Genomic DNA, 23,450 nt, shown 5'->3' on the forward strand with positions numbered 1-23,450 from the left:
TATGCAAAACAGCAGCAAATTCAATTACTCAGTTTTACAAATTAACGATCTGACTTGAAAATGCTCACTAGACATTTGCTCACCAAAAAAGAGAAAGAAGATAATTGCTAGCCACAACTTTATAACAAATTATTAAATATATGATGATCTCATCATGGTGAGTAATTGTCCTACTTCACATTTTTTTGATGAGCAACTGTCCAGTGAGTACTTGTCTGGTAGAGCAACTGTCCAGTGAGAACTTGTCTGGTAGAGCACCTGTCCAGTGAGTACTTGTCTGGTAGAGCAACTTTCCAGTGAGTACTTGTCTGGTAGAGCAACTGTCCAGTGAGTACTTGTCTGGTAGAACAACTGTCCCGTGTGTACTTGTCTGGTAGAACAACTGTCCTGTGTGTACTTGTCGGGTAGAACAACTGTCCCATGAGAACTTGTCTGGTAGAAAAACTGTCCATTGAGTACTTGTCTGGTAGAGCAACTTTCCAGTGAGTACTTGTCTGGTAGAGCAACTGTTCAGTGAGTACTTATCTGGTAGAACAACTGTCCCATGTGTACTTGTCCCGTGTGTACTTGTCGGGTAGAACAACTGTCCTGTGAGTACTTGTCTAGTAGAACAACTGTCCAGTGAGTACTTGTCTAGTAGAACAACTGTCCAGTGTGTACTTGTCTGGTAGAGCAACTGTCTGGTGTGTACTTGTCTGGTAGAACAACTGTCCGGTGTGTACTTGTCTGGTAGAGCAATTGTCCATTGAGTACTTGTCTGACAGAGCAACTTTCCAGTGAGTACTTGTCTGGTAGAGCAACTGTTCAGTGAGAACTTGTCTGGTAGAACAACTGTCCCGTGTGTACTTGTCTAGTAAAACAACTGTCCCATGTGTACTTGTCGGGTAGAACAACTGTCCCGAGAGTACTTGTCTAGTAGAACAACTGTCCAGTGAGTACTTGTCTAGTAGAACAACTGTCCAGTGTGTACTTGTCTGGTAGAGCAACTGTCTGGTGTGTACTTGTCTGGTAGAACAACTGTCCGGTGTGTACTTGTCTGGTAGAACAACTGTCCAGTGTGTACTTGTCTGGTAGAGCAACTGTCTGGTGAGCACTGGTAGAGCAACTGTCTGGTGATCACTTGTCTGGTAGAACAACTGTCTGTACCCCCTGACTTTACATGTATATATATATATATTGAAAAAGATTATTGGCAATGTCGTGGTTATAAACCTTTTAGCCCTGGTAATATAAAAACATTTCAATATTTGACATAATGAAGAGAAGTATTTCATAATATTGACACAAAGAGCAACTGATTTTCTTCAATTTTGTTTCACGTCAGTTTGCCTCCTTATGGTTCATGTTAAGCGGGCAGTTGATTGAAACTGCTGCATGCTTGATATTTTAACTTCAGCATGAAGTGTGGAAGAGTAAACAATTGAAAGTATCTATAAAAATAGTCAGCTTAATTGATTCTTGGTAGAAAGAGAGTGTAATCCCCTAATGTGTTAGCAAGTTCAGCCATAAAGCTTCCTTTTTTTCTTATCATGATCACTTTGTATAGATAGAGATTGTCCAAACATTGAATTATAGATTGGTACTGTAATGTTTCTGCACACATACTGCATTAAGTGTTTAACACGGCCCCCACTATAAACAGTCATCTTATTATTACAATTGATTGTAATTTGCCCTGGTGTTTGGTCGATCTAAACATAACAGATCTAATCCCATTAAATATATTATTACTGATCACTAGTTAGATTCTAATTAAATTTGTCAGGTATTATCATATATTGGATATCACTATTTCTGAATGGACTATCACAATAGATGTGATCTATCAATGAAGTAAGGAAACAGTATTTCTAAAGCTATAACTTTGTATTTTAGATCTCTTGCTGTGGTCATTGAAAATATTTCTACATAGCAAAACTTGATCTGCAGACATATTTTATGGTCTATATTTTAAAACAGCTCTGTTTGGTTGGTAGATGACAAGTTAACGTCTGCTTCCAGCTGATGCTGATATCGCAAACTAGGTAGTTGTTGATAGTCACTGTAGATGGATTGGTTCAATTGGACGATTCTGCACTATTGGTTTGGTAATAAACTGATCTGTGATAATATCAAGAGTTTAATAAATTACATAATCTGATTTATCATAGAAACTAAATTGGCAATCCATTTTATAGACTTAAATCAAATTACTGAAAAACTAGGATTACTTTCTTTATGATTGTTTTAATGACCTCGAGACCAAATCATCTACCTCTTCTCCAGTGTCTGAAAGTTGGTGGCTGGTGTAGAGACATTTCCACATTCCAAAGGTGTGATATCTTTGTAATTGATCAATTGTAATGCCCAACATTAATTTACAGTTATCATAAAGGTCATTTAATAATCTGTTAGAAAAAAGGTGTGGAAAATCCCCATATAACAGAGCTAGTTTTCTGACTCTACTCCAGCCAATAATTGACAAAATATTTATCAGAGGCTGGAATATAGGCAAATGTTGCGACTAATTAACCTCATGTATATATAAGTTGATAGCGGTTGAATGTCGACATCAGGTCAGACTTTTAGAAGCACTGGACGTGGCATCAGAATTGTTTTTACCTTGAAGAGGATTCAAACTCACAAGTTCTTATGCAAATAGATTATTGAGCAATTACTTAAACAGACTTTAACAAAATCAAACATATTTCACTCTTATCATTGGTTATACCTTACATTTGAATATTGAAATGGAAATATTATAACAGAACCTAAAATATGTTGTTTCGTGCTATGTGATCTTCAGACAACTGACCTATTTTTGCCTGTGTCCCTACAAGTAGAACTTATTCTCTTGTCTACATTTCGTTTGAATATTGAATTATGTAATCCAATTTGAATAATTTCAAAACAACTATTTCAATTCAGCTCAAATCAAAATATTATCATAAGTTGTTATATTTTCCAATTATTTCAGAAATGCAAAACAATCAATAATTGTTAAATGTATAATTCCTTTAAAAATATTGATAAAGTCTGTAACTTGACTCTTAAATTGCAGTGTAATGGAATTTTTAACTTAAAATGAACTTTGAATTTTAGAATTTTTTTTTTCACTGCTGAAACATGTAGTATTTAAATTGTGGCGTGAATTCCAACTTGAGACAAATAATTATACCTTTGTCTGAATTCATATTTTTTTTAAGGGAAAAGAACTATCTGCATTTCATTTATAGTATAGACAATCTATTACTTTATTTAGATAAAAAAAATTTGATATGTCTGAATTTCTGATTTTGTGCTCTGTCTTAATTTCCACGTAGAAACCACCTTTTGGCAGAACTGTTTTTAAGGAGGATAGTTCAGAAGTATCTATTACCAAACTTTTTGAAATGAATATTCCATTTAACAGGTACATGAAGAATTAATCAGAAACAGGAATTTTTTTATCTGAGCGAGTCTGTAATAGTGCTAACAGCTCACCGCTGAAATTTGAGTTTTCAAATCCATGTGTGGCCAGAATATTCCATGTTAGAAAGTTATAAAGATGACTCGTCTTTTCTTGAGACTGTCATTTTTATATACCAAAGACATATAGAAGGTGAAATTTACATTTGGAAGTATTTTAGAAGGAATTATGCCATTTTTGTACAATTTTTAGTTCTTCTGGGTAGATTTACAAAAGTCAAGACTCAAATCAACCCCCAAAAATGGCGCAAATGTCCAATGTCCATGTAAGGAATTTGACGTATTTTAATTTGTAACCTGGATCCAATGGTAGAGCAGTAGAAAGAAGTTCAATAATTTCAACTTTATTCAAATATAAGATAATATCATATTTAAAATTTCCAATTCAAATAATATATATGAGATATTGATTGTATTGAATAACAATTGTACTAAAATATTGAATATTATTAAGAAACTCTATTAAAGTTGAATATATATTTATTTTCAACAAACCCATTAGCAATAACATTGAACTTTTCATCCCAAAGGATCATTTATTATAACCTTTGTACAAATATTAAAATACCAAATGTGTCAGTTTTATCATGGACGGATGTTTTAAAATTTGATATTTTTCACACGTTTTGTATGGAAGATTGAATTAGGAGTTAATATAAGACATCTTGAAATTGTGACTGATCACAAACTTTTCATAGGCCATTTTACATTCAGATTTGATTTTCAGTGGAGAAATGTGTGTTTCTCATTAATGTAAGCCAATAATGAGTGTTCCACACTAAGGACTAATAAAGGGAATTTGATGATTAGGGGTTTTTAAGTGTGAATAGTGCTACTTTGTTTGCTGTTAAAATGTTTGATGATAAGTAGTAGACTGTTGTTCATTAAAAAACTTCCTCCTGTTAAAGCTAGATTCTCACAATTTTTTAAAGTTTAATGGCAGTCGTTGAGTGTTCTATTTAAAAAGGAGACTTGAACATTCTTAAAATTTATGAAATCAAGAAATTTTTAGCTGGAAATGTCATATAAAGGTATATTGTGAAATTATTAATTGAATTTGAATTCACATGTTAAAATATAAATGAATAAATTACAATATAGGTTCACCCCATCAAAGCCTAGTTCTTTCAACCCTGGAAATATATTACAGAGTTAGATTGTTCAAAAAAAAGGGACAAATAAAACGCTTCAATCCAATCAAAGGGACCAATCATACTTTAGTCTCAGAAACAGGAGAATTCATTTTGGCTAAGCCAATCAGTGATATGTTCACAGTTACGGCAGAAAATTTGAGCCAGAATTATCCGTGTTTGAAAGTTAAAAATATGAGTAGTCTTTATTTATAGACCCTGCCATATATATATATAAATATAGGTAAAGAAATTCTTAGTTATTTTTATGCAATTTTCATACATTTCTAGTACTTCTGAAGAATATTTACATATTTTCAAGACTCAAATCAACCCCCCAAATTGGGGTACTTGTCCCTTTAATCATATTGATTGATGCATAAAACATTCAAGAAACAGACACTGTGTAATGTGTATTTAGTACTTAGAGTAGTAATCTTTTGATACATATAATATACTAATATAAAATAGAAATGTTACAGATATTAAACTAGGTTTTCTGTGTATATATTTTTTACTATATTAAATAATTAGAAGGCTTTAACCTTTTGTCAGAACATAGAAAATGAAGAACTTGAAAAGAAAAGAAAATGTCAAAAGCTAGTCAGACTTGTATATTAGTTAAAGGACTCAAACTTTGAATATATGACCAAACTTAATTACCTCTAGTAGACTTGTAAATAATCTAGTCTCAAATCATGTGACTATATAGTGGCAGAAGTGAATGAAAAGTAGAATTGGTAGAGTAAGGATTGTAGAGATACAGACTTGGATGATGTTGGCTAGTTAAATCTATTGGTTTTCTTCAGCTATTGGCTGCTGGTAGTTAGGTTATACTAGGCTAGTATAGGGGCTATATGTCTAAAAGGAGTATACTGTATAGATATATGTACACAGTATGTACCACTTGTATTGGCTGGACTACAACTTGTAACTTGTGACTGCTAGTGTAGGGACCTATATTCTGTTGGTGTTCTAGAACATGTTTTATAATAAGGATTAACTGGGATATCTCTAACATGAAAAAGTAAGTTGACTTTTACAAAAATAATCTATGAAATCGGATCACATAACATTTCATTTTAAAAATGTTAAAGTTGAATCTGATTAAGAGAACTTGTGAAATTTTTTTAATTTTTTTTTTATTAAGGTATAATGTAGATTCATTTGATTCTTAATGCGGCTTTGAACTATGAGTTGAGGCAGTAGGGTTCTTTTATGTATTTGACATACAAAGACAGCTGATATCTGTTCTCTGTGAACTCTTCTATATAATTTACATGTTCCTAACAAGATGCCATAACAATAGTGAACAATTTCAGGAAAATCAAAATCATTAAATGTGAATGTTTACAAATCTAAAATTGAAATTTGATTATTGGAGAGAGATTCAAATTTGAATTAAATTGATGTTTGATGAATCAAACTTCTTTTTAGAACATCTTTGGTGTATTTGTAGGACAAAGCACTTCATGAACTCACAAAACTAAAATGAAGCAAATCTCTTGATTTTTAATTCATACTGTTTTATTACAAACTAATAGTATGTCCAAAATACAGGTTATAATTGTTCAACACCCTTTCATAGTTTAATTCTAAAAGTATTGTGATTTAGACCAAATTTCAGTCATCTTCGAGATTTCTTTAAGTTGTGTCTGTCAAGAAATTGAATGGTTCCAACTTTGAATAGACTGTAGATCAGTATTGGAGAATCTCATTGGAAAACTCATCCTTAATCTTGTTTGTTTAAGTTGTTTGAATTCTAACCTTCACTGTCATTGATTAGTGTGAAGTTTCCATCAGAAAGAACAATTGATTTCACTTAAAAAAAAACTGGTTCTTGTACGCAGAATTGATTTTTCTTAATGCTCTCTTATTTGAATATTAAAATGATGTTATTCCACAGAGCCTTGATCTCTTCTTAGTAAATTGTTTGTGACAAATTCAAAAACACAAGCTGAATTGGGTTTGTAAAACTGTTATGTTGAATATTAGATTAGCTGTCCGTGTTCTGTTTTCTTTCTAACTTTAATTTGCGGTGAATATTAGTCCATGATTGTTTTTCTCATACTAAATAAGATTCTGCAACAAAAAGGAGAGAAATCAACAAGTGGCTTTGTCTTGAGAAGAACATTACAAAAATGTTTTCCCACTGGTATATCAAATTTTTGAAATAATAATAAAATCAGATTCAAAACAGTACTGATTGTATGAGCATGAAATCTGATTGATCAAAATACAAAAGTTTTGTAAACTCATTTTTGAAATTTCTACTGTTTATAAAACAAGTTTCACGACCTTACAAAATGATGGTATGATTCCGTGTCCAAATTTTTATCCATGCAAATTCATTTAAAGGTCAAATGAATGCTGTTTTGTCAAAAATTTACATAGACAGTAGTTAAAAAGTTCTTGAAAGTAAAAAACTTAAACCTAATTAGTGGAGGTATCTCCCTCACAATGATTGTTAAGTTTTATTTTGTTATGTCTGAAATACAGTTCAGAACAAAGCCGAAATTGTTAGAAGAGTCGTTTCTACCAAATGTCTGTCCTGCTGGGGGTATAAAATTGTTGTAATTCTAACTATGATATTAAAGATTTATGGAAATACAATCTAAACAGTGTGATGTTGGTATAGATGTGAAAAATGTGAGACCTATAAGTGTCAAGATTCCTTACTAACTGCAACTGATAGTTACTAATAGATAGGGCAGTATTTTGATAAGCTATCTGATATTACTTATTAAACACAGCTCTATGTTTCACATGGTCACATAAACTATTTTCACTATTTCAAACTTTCTCTCCTTCAAAGTTAAACTCTTCACTAGATATATTTTGATAGAGTAATGAATATGTGATGAAGGAATGACAAAAATTGCAAGTTATGATTTCTTTAAATGTTTTAGTTCATATGATGACATAAATCCATGCCATACAGTAGAATTTGTTCTGAAAATTTTCGCAGATATGCTTTGTTTTTGAGGTCTGAAAGTTTCCGTATGAGGTTTTGTCCTTCTCATAGTCATTCTTTATCTTTTATTTCTGCCATTTCCTTTTCTGCCTGATTAAAAGATTATGTTACTACTGCAAAAAGTATTTGCCACATTAAAAAACTATGTCTTATACCTTGACTGCATTCTTGTATCACAGTTTGTAAATATTGAGAGGGATTCGGTGAGAACAAGAAAGATGGCTATTGCAGTCAAGGTATAAGACAAAGTTTGTAATAGCTTGACATTGTATATTATATATATATATGTTTGATAAACTTATATCAGGATAAAGTATTAAGAAAGATGTATGAATATAAAAAACTTGTAAAAATGGAACGACAATGGAAATACACATTGTGTTTAAGACTGTATTTCCAGTTCAATTAAAAAAGATCTCATTAGCGCATGCCAAGAGTGACCTAATTTATTTATAAGTGTGACAGTATGAAACCTAATGAGAGGGTTGTACTGGCACTAATATAAAAGGGGTGGAGAATGGCGCCTAAAGTATTTTAAGGGTTGCAATCTACAACTAAGACTTGGCAGTAATCAATGTATGTCTTTTCTGTTAAAGATAGCAATAGTCTATTGATTGATTGGGGTAATGTTGTCAGAAAATGAAGGGAAGAAACAAGCATTGAGATAATGAATCTAATTTCATCCTACGGAAATACCGTTCACTGAAGTAGTGACTTAAAGAGACTACCAGCTCAATGGAGTCTGATTCCAAATAGATGAAGATATAGATTTCTATTGGCAGTCAATCAGCAGTACTTATAGCTTAATTAACACAGCAAAAATATCACGACAATTTACATGTTCAACCGAAAATTGCTCTGACAATTAAAGCATTAAGCAAATCAAAATCTACTTAGGGAAATTATGCGAAAATAAAATGATAATAAATTTCCTTGAAACATCAAAGAAAATGGCAAAAGCTTACATAAAATTGATTATATTAGAAAAAGATTGTTGAGTCGTCAAGCTGCTTATTGATAGTAAAAACAATCGGAACGGGTAAGAAGTGCTAATAAATTGATCTGGAAGTCAGAATAGACCCTATGTTCTACTTATCCTTATACACTAGCTTTCATTAATTACTAAAAAATCATTATTGACTTTATTACTCTTAATGTTCATGTATGGTATTACATAAGGTATAAAGTTCTGTGAGTGCAAGATAGAAACTCTTTAATATCTTCATCACTGAATTGCTCACTTGGCCACCTGCTCTGTGTACATTGGACTCATAACAATTGATGATATTTAAGGTATCTCAGTTACTTGTGTTGAAAAAAACTCCTGTTATGGCATGTATGTAAGAAGCAACTTCGTTCGTATATGCTCTTTTGAGGTATATTCTGTTATTGTGCCCAAAATTATTAATCATTATAATATTTTTAATATTTTATCTCTTTTTCAGAGCTGCCCAGAAAATGAGTAAAAAGAAAAAACGTCATCAACCACCTGATCCAGAACCACCTCCATTTCCAACCAATTTTTGTGACATCATACGATGTTCTCCTCCACCAGCCCCACCCTGTTTACTTCGTGGATTAGGTCGATTATTAAACCCTGGTGTTGGCAAGGTAAGCAATATTTACAATATTTTTCCTGCTTGAATGCTCTCAAGAAATATCAAACTTTCTGTCTTTTTTCCTGTTGAAAACAAAAATTTCAAAATGGCTAACCAAGATAAAACAGATTTGCTGAATCATTTATAAACCCGTAACTTGCACACCAACATTTTTGAACTGTTTTATTAGAGTTTCTCGTAAGGTTGGTCAAGAAAATGTAAAGTATAAAACAAATTTAATTCATATACATGATTCATGACCAATAACTAAGACCAGACGCCTATTTTATGAGTTTTTTATACCTAAATTTTAGCCATTAGTTAAGGATGACCTGTAGTGCACAATTTATTGGAAAATTTTATGAGTTTTTGCCTTGGCTGTGTTTCTAAACCTGCTTTTAAACATTTCCGCTTATTTGATCAGATAAATTTCTTTCAAGTTGTTTTTACAATGCAGCTATTGTTTATTGTATTTATGTTTTGATTTGCCAGAAGATAAATTGTACATACAGAGAGCACAATATGACCTTTGCTTTGTGCTTCATCTAATTTATTGCTGTCTGTATTGTATGTCTTCTGCTCTCAAATTGACAATAGATAACTGTAAATTGTTAAAGATTAGATTTATTTCTTTTGATGTCATAGAAGAAACTATATGCTGTGTTAAGTGATACATGCCTAATGATATTTGATCTTTTAAACTGAATGATCAACTGAGGTTTAAAAGAGTCTTTAGATCTTATTTTCGTAATGAATGTTGTATCATTGTTTAGACAATTCAAGTGTAATTTTGAGGTTTTTGGAACAGAAATATACTTCTGGTAAATGATAGATACAAAAATCCCTCAGCACATTACAAAAATTAAAACAGTTCTGAGAACGGATCGAATGAATTTTGTTAAATATAAACAGTCAAGCTTTCTGACCTACCTCTAGGAAGTGGTGTCAGAATATTTGATATACTGGTACTGTTACATATACATGAACACTTATGCGGCCTGATGTAAAAGGAGCAAATTCTACCATATCCAATTTCTGTCTTAATTTTCACATCATACATCCTTTAAGATGAACAACATTTTATGATCTCATTTTATTTCTTAAGAGTTGAAGTTAGAGATATTGTAAATTATGTTTAAAAAGATTGTAGTTTTTTTGTGTCATTATTGCAGGTATTGTCTCGAAACATATTAATACTTTATTATCTCCAAAAACTTGTCATTTTATAATAATACACGTAATAGTACACTTTTTGCAATTAAAAATATCACCTTCAGGCTTGACATTTCTTGATTTGATGCAAGACAGTTTTTTTCAATGTTTACGACAATCAGAAGAAAATTACACAATTTCTAATTATGGAGGATTGACAAGACAACAGTAAAACATTGTACACAGTCATTTGATTGTGAACACGAATTACTCTTTTATCTTATTTCAAATTTTACGATGCTCATTTGGGAGATTACGCTTGGTCCTGTTTCATGAATTTCCTACCAGGCAGCCATTTTAATTCATGATTGAACCATCATCATAAAATTTGCTTGAACGATTGAGCCGATTCTAACCCCTGCTTTATGGCTACTAATTGCTGAAAAGAAAAATTTAGGAGACAGATAATTATTCACCAAGTTAACTGATTACGTAAGATAATGGTCCAGAATTTTATTGCAGATTTGATAACAGTTCTTAGAAAGCTGCAGATGCCTTGCTATTTGTGTTGAAGAGTTCCACTAGAACAATCAAAAGAGTCAAAAGAACTAAGAAAACTTGTGATTATGATAGTTATTTGATTAGTCCATCATAAGCTTTAGAGTAAACGATTTTTTTATCTTGATTTTGTATTCAAGCCGTTTGGTATTGAAAGGCGGTAAGAGGAATTAGATATAGGATTTGTGCCATTTATTATAAGTTTAATGTAGCTTTGATATCTTAGCTGAGTCATATCATTGGAATAAGTTAACTGATTTCTTATTTAGATCATAGAACTAGTCTACTTCTTCACATATTAGTTTTCTTTTTGAGCTTTCCACTTATTAGATTTTTTCTTCAGATTTTCACAAATAAGTTCATTATTTGAGCTTTTCACATATTTTCTTTTGAACTTAGCAGATATCAGTTTACTGTTCTTAATCTGTCCACATATAAGTTCATTTCTTGAACTTTTCATTTAAATGTTCACTTCTTCAATCTTTCTCATATTAGTTTTCTTTTTGAACTTTTCACTTATAGGTTCACTTTTTTGAGCTTTTTAAATATTAGTTTTTCTTCTGGTAACTTTTAAGAGCCGCAGTGGCTTAGTGAGTTAGACACTTGCAAGGTAACCTGATGGTCCAAAGTTTTCCTGGCATAGGTAGGGACAATACCTTCATATTTTTCAACCTGGTTTTTACCTGTTAATGATGCGTTCATCACATGACATTTGAAAGAAAATGGCAGCTGATACAAATTGTATTTAAATGAATTATTTTCATTCAAAAGCTTTAATGTAAAAAAGCCCTAGAATTATATTTCTGAAGAAAACTATTACATGAGAACAAATATTAGCCATTAGATTTCCTGTTCAGATTACAGAATTTGCATTCTTATTCTATATCAGAACATAAATCAAAGAAATGAAGCCAATATTTATTGCCTGTTTAGTTTGGTATTTGCAATTAAAGGCACACGGTGAAATTAGTCTGTACGCTTCATTATCGTCAATTATTACACATCTACTGACAGTTTGCTTGATTTAAGTGCAATGAGGTCAAATACAAGATGACCATCAAATATTTCAATCACAGCCACTGGTCAGTGTCCAGTATTAACACTCATTATAAGATGACATCATGGTGGCCGTAATTAAAAGCAGACCATTAAAGAAAATAGAATGACCATGGGTCAGCATCAATGGATACTTTAGTTAGATGTCTGCTGGGCATTGGCTACTGTTTTGCTTCATGTGTTTGATGACACATCTTGAGATAGGATCAGTGAGGCGTTGAGGGTAGACAGGGTCATGGTACTATATAGTGATTATTCTATCATCTCACAAAGTAGAAATAACCATTACTCATACACCGCTACATTCTACATCTATCAGAATTTTATAGTAATTTCTCTCCGTACTGAATCTTGATTGTAAAATAATGAAAACTTATGGACAAAAAAATGAGATTTGTAAAATCATAAGATTGATCATCTTTCATAATCTTGACCATTGCTTCTGTATGAAAAATCATACATATTTTTATATTTGATTCTATTGAGAAATTAAATGGGGAACATTTTTTTAACTGGATTATGACCAACCTACATTCTATAGACAGCAAATCTTAAAAGAAAAACAGGGAGCTGCAATGGCTCAGTGAGTCAGATGCTTGCTCACTAACTTGAAGGTTCAATCCCAGCATAGGTCTAGATAATATCTTCGGTTTTTTCAACCCGGTTTCCCCCTGTCAGTGATGCAGGTAAAAGGGCTGACATGGAAAAAGCGTCTAGTCGTTTGGATGGGACAATAAACAGCCTACAGGCTGTGCACGTTAAAGATCCTTCGACAGTTGGAAATCGAAAAAGAGGAGGCTAATGCCGCTATCCTGGCAGAATTTCCCTTATTGCACTCTGCATGGCGTTGCCTGTCTTCTTCAGCCCACATGGTGCAGAAAAGTAGGACGTAAAACTCCATTCATTTCATTTAAAAGAAAAAACACTTTTTGCAATATATACCTTTCATATAATTAATTTCGCAATTAGCATACAAAATATTTGCATTAAAAAAAGTGCAAATTTGCTTCATAACAAATAAATTGATCACTTATGATCTTCCATGAACCAAATTCACAAATAGAAAATATTTGAAGCTCTAAAACTAGTGATATATAGCTTATTATAATCAGTCAACAGCTCATTATCTGTAGTTTCAAATGAGGCTACAAATCTCTTGAGATAACATTTTTCAATCAAAATTCTGAAAGTTCATTAAATTCCTACCTTTTATGTTAATTTATTGGTGTTCAGAGGAATTTGATGTGAACAGATAGTAAAAATAGTTAATTGGTAATGAAGCATATAGTAATTAGTGTTTAGGTAATAGTTTTATTGGAGGTATATATGATGTAAAAGATTCCTGAAAGTCTCCAGCCAGTCTCTTTGATGAGAATTTATTGGGTGTCTGGTAGATTTGATTTCATCAGTTTAAATTCTATGATTATTATTAGGTTTAGCTTGATAAATCATCTGCATCAAATAGACATCATTTTATACTTCAAAGAAATCAATTGAAATGATGCTAGTACATGATCATTTTGAAAAAAAAAAGCACTGATATATTTCACTAGGCAGATTGCTGGAAACAATAGCTATGTTACATATTATATAGCTCCAATCTCCTTTCCTGTAAGGTCTACGCCTTTTTGACATAACAAATTATCGGGACATGCAATCACTGCACACTTACTGACTCTTTATCGTGATAAGGCAAAGTCATAACAAATTATCGTGAACATCCGCATACTAGCAGACATGGCACTCCTGATCATTCTCAATTCTGTCATAGATCTGCTGTGGACCAATGCACACTGGATGATTTTTTGACGGTAAGTATGTGCAGACCTTTACCAATTTTGTGATTAAATAGTTAGTACATGTACGTCATTGTATTTTTGTTAACAGTATCGTTGTATTTCTTGGTTTCTATTAAAACTCTTTATAATAATTTTTTCTGTCAATGGTTTAGCAGAAGTAAAAATTGCATGTGTGTGACATTACATGACAATTGTGATGGTTACATGGTGATTCAGATAGTCTAATTAGTAGTTAAGAATAATGTAATCCCAGTATAGATGGTGTAATAGATTTTCAAGGAAGTTGAAGTGTCAATCATGGACAGAACTGGTGGGTAGTGTAACACCATGACCGATAGTTTTAGATTACAGTCATCTATTATACAACTTGTATTGTACAGCAGATGTTCTCTTTAAAGAAGTGGTTCCCAACCTTTTTTCAGTCTTCACACCCCTGGAGTAATCATTTTAACCCCTCGCACCCCAAAAACAATGGACATTCAAAACATTGTAAATTTTATTTATTTAAACTTATCATAATAATCACACATAATAATGGATATATAATCATGCTGCTGGAATAAGATTCTCAGTGGGAAGGCTGTTGCTGTTTTCTTTGGAACCATGTAATATATCCAAAAAGAAAACTTCTACAACAGTTGTCAACACCCCAGTCCACACCACCAGGAGGTGAAAACAGGTTGGGGACCAGGGGTTTAAAGTTATCATTGAATGCCTTCATTACTTCTTTAAACACTTCATTTCATTAACCAAAAATCTCATTCAAAGTATGACAAATAATACTGAACACTTCAAACGGGGAATACCATCAAATGTTATGAATTAAGTAAGTATGGTCTCATGACAACCACTACTACAATATAGATCAAGATCATGAGATACAACCTGTGAAAATCATGTTTGTGGAAACAAATCAGATTTTATATCTATCTACTGTAGTATACCTATGTTTGTAACATTTAGATTCTTGAAATTCAAAACAAAATCAACCAATTTCCTAATCAAAATCAAATCAAAACTCTAGATTTTAGCAAGTTTATAATCAAAATAATTTCCTTGTTTAAAATTTTTAAAAAATTTCAGACTTTCAATAACTTTTCATAGGTAATAGCTTCCACAGTGTAATTATGGACGCTGCTTTTTCATAAATATTATCTTTCTCATGGTCAATTAAAAACTCTGATTTTATAACTTCTGTCTGTTTCAAACTGTGTCAAAATGAAAATATTTACACTTTTAAATATATTTTTTATCTAAAAAATAAAACAATTAACAATAGAAGACAAAGAAGAATATTTGAGAATGAAGGGTTTTAAATTTAAATTGGCACTACAATCTATTTATAAGAACAATAGTTTATGAGCTTACAGTATTTCTTAAAGGATCCATATATAACTGTACTCTACAAAAACAAAACCATATTTTTATTGAATATGTTGTTAACATATTTCATCTTTTTTTAGGCCTAAAGAAACATTGTATATTGCCTCATTAAATTAATAGTGCAAGCAATACAGAAATTTTGACTACTTTCTTTATCCATATTTAAAAAAAGCATATCAAGGTTTAATATTTGTGAAGACAGGTTTTGCACTCTATTACCTCATGTAACAATTAGTCAAACAGATTAGTTGTCATCGCTACAAATTACACAAAATGGTGCTGCAACTGGAAATGATTTAAGAAATTTTCTTCCCAGCACCCCTGAGGGGTAATATCTCCACCTGATCACTTTCATAGTGAGATCTTGCTCTAATGTGATATTTCAAAATTCTTTAATTACTGATATGAAGCTGATATGGCAGCCATTTTGGATACCTTTGCAGCTCTTCTTTCTGAAGACTGCAGTAGCAGATTGGATTGCTTTGCCCTTCTGACCTTCTGATGAAATGCTAGATTGTTATAATGAAACTGCATTTATGAATGAATGTGTTAAATATGAATTTTTTTCGAATATTTAATTTATAAAGCCAGACTATTGACATATTTTAATAACATTTTCAAATCAATGTGTTAATCTAAACTTAGCAAAAATATGTTAAATTTAAACAGTATCCCACTCTACATTTAGAAAGTGGTTTTAAAGGGATTGTTATGATTTTTTTTCTAAAGTTTGTATGTCTATCATTGACATCTGATTTAAGATTGGAATGGTGACAATTGATGCTGACAATTGATGCTATCAGTGTCCCAGATAAACCTAAATTTATAAGCAAACCTCTTTACAATACCTTTAAGGTTGGAGTTATCTGCTTTGAACATCCTACAGTGAGTTGCTTATCCATCTGTAGTGAAATTGTTCTGTAGCATAATGTCTAATCAACAACCAAGAAGTACAGGGTGGCAAAACAAACCAATAACTGTAGAAGAAACTTGTCATAGGAATGTATAGTAATTATCAGAACCTCAGATCTATTATATCTGCCATTTCAGATATGACCCATGCCGAGTTGACATGCAACAAAGAACACATGTCAAAAATGACACCTAGCCAAATCTGTTAAAAATTGTCAAATATAGAAATTATTTATGATTTGAACATTATTAGTTGTCATAACTAATTATAAAGTGATATAATTTAAATGATGTATCTGTTTTGGATTTATTATGTTTTATAAGTTATGTGACAGCTCCTTGTTTTGTGAATTATTAATAAAAAGACAAAATGAATGTTTCATTAGCTCAAGTATATGGGGATGTGTTAAAATATTCATATTAAAACTATAGCCCTGTTTACAGTAGAATACTACGAAGTGTTCTGTTCTCGGTCTGGACCTGGACACGATAAAATTATCAAATTTTTACCATTTACACTACTACAATTTCAGGTGTTTTGCAATAACAATAGTGTACATGATTTATTGTTCTCAGATGCATTTTGTTGATTTTAAACGTTCTTAACCCATAGATAGAAAGTGTCAAGGGGTCCATAGGTAAGAACTGTTCTCGGAACGCTCGATCGTTTACATTACCAAATTTTAACTGTTCTGTTCTGAGAACTGTTCCGAGACTACCTTGCCTCGGTAGTCTCATATTGGAACTGTTCTCAGAACGCTTGACTGTTTACACTAGTAATTTTTCATCTGTTCCGTTCTATGAACTGTTCACAGAACAGATAATTTTTGTACAGTAATCAGGGTTATCAATACAGAGATGTGCCTGTAACCTCATGAGTAAATTGGCAAGTTGGAAGGTTAATACTAGTATATCGGTGAATACATGTATCTTGATATGATACACCTATAGCCAGGTCCTGAACAGATACTTCATGATACATTACCAAATATTACTTTTTATAGTTATAAATTAATAAATATTGAACCTTTGAAGATAAATTGTTAATTTGTATCCCATATTGCACTACATAATCATATTGTGACCTTTGTATTACAAAATGTATCGTATCAGAGCATAATTCCAGCGCTAGTAAATACATCAAAATCTGCTATGCAGGAATAGATTCTATTATTGTGAAGTTGTTGACATGTTACATTCTAAGAATGTATAAATTAGAAACTAAAGGAACAGATAGCAACAATTGTATTCAAAGGAGACACTGTCCATTGGAATTATTAATTGTTGTGGTCAAGTCTAGTGGAGGTCATTAGTCCTTCATCAGAATGGTCAACATCCATCAATATTATTACGCTTGTCTCACTCACTGTCACAATTTTCTATCTAGACTTGTTAATAAGGCAAAATAAATTGTATGGTTCCAATACATTCCTGAAGAACTATTGAAAGTTTATTAGATCACACGATAAAACCAACTCTTATAATACATTCTAATTATATTACTTCTGCTTATTTTAACCCTCTTCATCTCATTATAAAGATTGCAGAAAGGATAACGTCTGATTGCTATCTACTTGAACACTGAAAGGGTTAAGTTCATTATAAAATTCAGGGCAACCATAATTTCATTGCCATGTTATGAAACATTTTGTATCATGGTGGTGCGCAGAATGTTGAATACCAATTTTGAGGCTTGTGGTACTAAAATTTCAGATAAGCTTACTATAATTTCATCACCAGCTTTGACTAATAAAATGGAAGAAAAGAATGCAGCCTAAAAATGATAAGAGTTGGTAGGTTTTAGATCAAATATAAGTTTTCAATCGGTCCTTTCTTTGGCAAATTAAATAAATCATCTTTCATTCATTTTGAGTAGTTTGTAGCCTACAAGTGTTATTTTTTACATCTTCTCTAAATAATCATTATAGTTAATGACTCTCATAAATTGGAGGGTTTTCTAGTCTAAAAACTACAAGTTGTCTCTAATGAATAATAAAGGCAATATTCAGTGGTAATAAAATGGTGACAATGTTTATATTGTTAAGTATATTGTCTAATCGCTGGAATTTATGTTCTGTGAAAGCCAACACTTTTATGACTGTAAGCCTATATATCTGTGGCTGGATTTACACTTTTCATAATGGTACAACAGTTACTTAATACTATTTTTTTTATTGAATAATAAGATAACTGAACACCGTGCAGATAACTGCAAATGAATTCTGCTGAACATGTAAAACAATATGACCATTCATTACTGCTAGCATGATACCTTATATCCTTTCTCAATGGCCCGTTACAAGGTGATATTTCGATTATAATCCAATATAAAAACACCAAAAACAGAATATTTAATTGAGTTATATAAATTGAAGTAATTTTAGCTTGCTTCAAGTGGTTAATAAGAAAATGGCAATGTAGCAAATCAAGCACTTCAAAGAATGGATTAGACATAGATGTATTTTGACACCAAATATTTTGAGTCCATTAGGAGTCTTTGATGCATTGTAATGGTTTATTTAGAATCTATACATTATTACTGTGGAATAGCTAGCAGGTTGTTTTTCTAGCCTCTTTTAGTCATTGTTGATTTTTCCACCTTAACCCGTTGATAATGCCACTTAGTTCAGTTAAGATTCTCAATGTTGAGTTATTGTGCATTTTTTTTGGTTTCTTGAAGTTGATCAAAAGGATGTAAAAGATCTTCCTTCCTAATAACTCAAGAAAGAACACAAAAAAGTTGATAGTGTAAAAATATCTTGTGGAATTTTCTAAAGGTGAACTTAAGAATAAAAAAAAAAACATCTTGTACCATTTTCATTAGATATTTACTTTCCTAAATGTAAAAACAATTTGACCAGTTTCCACTAAGTCATATAAATAAGGAAATATATTTGATATTATGATAAATTTGTCTGTTTGAAATTCAACATTATATTCCTAGAAGAATATACAGTTATCTACCTTGCAATTTCATTTCACCTTAAACCTACTATTCAAAATATAAAACAACTCCAGTTTTTGATTTAATCATATAACTTTATATGAAAATAAATAAATTGATATTATGATGAATTTGTCTGTTTGAAATTCAAAATTTTATTCCTAGAAGAATATACAGTTATCTACCATGCAATTTCCTTTTTCACTTACTTTTCAAAATATAAAACAACTCCAGTTTTTGACTTAATCATATAACTTTATATGAAAATACACAAATTGATATTATGATAAATTTGTCTGTTTGAAATTCAAAATTTTATTCCTAGAAGAATATACAGTTATCTACCTTGCAATTTTCCTTTTTAACTTACTTTTCAAAATATAAAACAACTCCAGTTTTTGATTTAATCATATAACTTTATATGAAAATACACAAATTGATATTATGATAAATTTGTCTGTTTGAAATTCAACATTATATTCCTGGAAGAATATACAGTTATCTACCTTGCAATTTCCTTTTTCACTTACTTTTCAAAATATAAAACAACTCCAGTTTTTGACTTAATCATATAACTTTATATGAAAATACACAAATTGATATTATGATAAATTTGTCTGTTTGAAATTCAAAATTTTATTCCTAGAAGAATATACAGTTATCTACCTTGCAATTCAATTTATTGGTTGGAATGTGTCCCCCTGATGAAATACATTATTATAAAAATATATATTGTATTCTAGATAAAACAAGACTCACTTTCTATTTGAGGTTCGATTGCAATTAAAATGAATTATAGATTTAAATGTTCTTCGTCTTCCTATTTTCTCATTATAGTCTGTAACAATTTGTATATATATAGACTAGAATAGAGGTGTGATACCATCTTTAAACATCCTTGTTGATTTATTACTTGAAGTTTGCACTGGATTTGGAAGTTATATTAAAATGAATTTAAACATATTTTGGAAGAGCAAAAACATTTATACTCTTTTCGGTATCATCAAAACATAAACCTGGTACCGTCAAAACATAAACCTGGTACCGTCAACACATAAACCTTGTCCCATCAAATAATAAACCTGATAACATCAAATCATAAACCCGATAACATCAAAACATAAACCCGTTACCATCAAATCATAAAACCTGGTACCATCAAAACATAAACCCTTTACCATCAAATCATAAACCCAGTACTGTCAATACACAAACCCGTTACCATCAAAACATAAACCCTTTACCATCAAATCATAAACCTGGTACCATCAAAAACATAAACCCGTTACCATCAAATCATAAACCCGGCACTGTCAATACATAAACCAGGTACTATCAAATCATAAACCTGGTACCGTCAAAACATAAACTCGGTATAGACAAAAAAAAACCTGGTACAATCAAAAAATAAACATGACATAAACCCAGTAGGCTTATCATCAAAAGAAACAGTTCCCCTAATTGAAACAGAAAATTAAGAAAAGTGGAGACTCTCTTTACTTTCTAAAGAGGAAAATTCTGGACACACATTGGTATGAAAGCTCAAATTTTGATGGCGAGCTGTGAACATTATTGCTTACTAGTTAAGCTAAAAAAAAATACAGTTTTTGAGACTAAGGTATGATTGGTCAAACAGATGACCATCCTGTCTGTCCCTTTGAAATTGGTCTTGAAAAAAAAAAAGTATCCACAAATTGGTATAGACTGTAATTTTCAAAGGGTTTGAAATCTGGAAGTTGAAAGAGCTTTCTTATGCCCACTGTAAGAATTTTGGATGTTTTGTGGATTAGATATAGGATCTCAGGTCTAATCAACTTAATTCTTATTTGTATTTTAAATCTTAGCAATTACTCTGACTGTTGGAATAGGAATGTAAACACACTCTTATCTACACCAATGATTTAACATGATCGATTTTCCTACAGTACATATTCTGGGAATATTTGAATTTGTTATTAAGTCAGACCAGACAACATCAGAGCATGAGGTGACATTTTTCACTAATTTGATTGTACGCTTTCTACTAGAACTTTATTACTTCTGTAAACTTCACAATAAGTGGCGGCCATGTTTTCTTTCCCTCCACTCAACCTGAAAATTAAATTTACTTTCTTCCTGATTTCTTATCTTGACAATTTCAATATTTTTTGTCTACCATTTTTAAAAAAGGAGTATGTAGCCTTTGTTTTTTTACTAGGTTATAGGTGTTATAAGTGATACTTTCCTATAGAAGCACTGGCCAAGGTCACAAGTAGAGATATCAATACATCAATTTGATTATGAATTGGAGAGATTTACAAGATAAACAAATAATTCAGAAATGCAAAGCGACTGTCTCAGGGAGTTAATGAAAGAAGATCTAATCTACCATGGACAAGAACATTACTCAGATTTTTATTCCTATTGTGAGCAGTCACCAAACATTTAGTATAGATGTTAGGGAATTCGTCCTGAAGTTTTTTTTATAAAAGCTTGTGACAAACTAGGTATGATATGTGGGTGTGGAACTGGAAGTAAGACTTGACAAGCCTGTATCCCTGCTTGTTCTAGATATAATAAGACTCAGTTAATTGTTTCCAAACTCAGTCTACTTGGAAAGGCCGTTTCCATAATCATGGAAGGATAGTTTTCTCTAAGAAGTCTCCTTATAGACTCAATAACATCAAACAATCAAGTTGGGCTGAGAAATTCGGTCAATTACTGGAAGATAAGCAATCTTCTTATATTATAGCACAATGTTCTAGTAACCTATACCTTATCATTCTCTTATTTTCTTGATAGACACAATCTTAATGTCATATCACTATTTTAATTAGCAAAATCATCGTTAAGGAGTCTTTTATGATAGTTTTAATAATTCTTATTAACCTGTTTGAACTTTTGACAGTGTTGAATGTGAATTACTGGATTACAGCCAATTCATAATAGTCATATAATGACACTATACCTTATATCTTGGTGTTTTTAATATGAATTCTGTGAATTCTGAAACTTACTGATTTTAAATTGATTGTTAAGATGTATGCTATAAACCAGAATATATTCTTTTCATTCTGCTAATTACTGAATTAGTGATAATGATATCACATTAACAGTATTTGGTAAGGGATAAATATAAACTGGTTATTTCTGAAACCATAATTTGTCCATGCGTGAATAGATATTGTAACTATAAAATAATGTCAAGATTAACAACTGATTTCAGTATGTAACTATAAAATAATGTCAAGATTAACAACTGATTTCAGTATGTAACTGTAAAATAAATGTCAAGATTAACAACTGATTTCAGTATGTAACTATAAAATAATGTCAAGATTAACAACTGATTTCAGTATGTAACTATAAAATAATGTCAAGATTAACAACTGATTTCAGTATGTAACTGTAAAATAATGTCAAGATTAACAACTGATTTCAGTATGTAACTATAAAATAATGTCAAGATTAACAACTGATTTCAGTATGTAACTGTAAAATAAATGTCAAGATTAACAACTGATTTCAGTATGTAACTATAAAATAATGTCAAGATTAACAACTGATTTCAGTATGTAACTATAAAATAATGTCAAGATTAACAACTGATTTCAGTATGTAACTGTAAAATAATGTCAAGATTAACAACTGATTTCAGTATGTAACTATAAAATAATGTCAAGATTAACAACTGATTTCAGTATGTAACTATAAAATAATGTCAAGATTAACAACTGATTTCAATGATTTATACTACATTATATTTTTATGTACTTTATGTCTTGACAAGTTAACCTTCAAAATCAATCATTTCAAATGATATTAAAAATATAATGGAATTACACAAATATCACAAAAGTCTAGAGACATTTGTTAAAAGTCGTGACCTGGTTGCTGAAGACATAAATATAATTTAGATACTCTCAATTAATACCATACAAAAATTACACTAAACCAAAAACCAAAGCATTACAAACAGTTTTACTTAACAGCCGAAATAGACAGCATGACAATCAAATTATACCTTTCGTTGCCACCTACAATTCTACAGCTAAAAATGCCTCTGTGATTGTCAAACGCTTTTATAAAGAACTTCAGGACACATTCCCTAACATATATATCAGACAATTTATAAGCACAATACAGTAACAGTTTAAAGCTTATCTTTAAGTTACCATTTTAAAAGATTTCTCAGAGGCAGTATAAAGATTTACCAAGTTCCTGAAACACATTCAGCAGCGAAGAAATTGGAAGGAAGTGATGGTGGACATTGTATGCATTTGCTAGAGCTTTAGAAACCATTTCCAGTGATCTTAAAGATATTTCTAAAGATTCTTGCAAGATGGTGCATTTAAAACAGTGTTGATTTGAACGGTGTCTCCTTAACAATACTTTCTACACACTACTGCCAGCTACTGTGTTAGTGTCTGCCAGCTTGATTAGAAGAAATAATTAGTAGCTTATCACTTGTTTACTAATAAACTAATTAGTACTTCCAGACCAGATATTACATATTAG

This window comes from Lottia gigantea, assembly GCF_000327385.1.
Source record: "Lottia gigantea unplaced genomic scaffold LOTGIsca_7, whole genome shotgun sequence".
NCBI classification, from domain to species: Eukaryota; Metazoa; Mollusca; class Gastropoda; family Lottiidae; genus Lottia; species Lottia gigantea.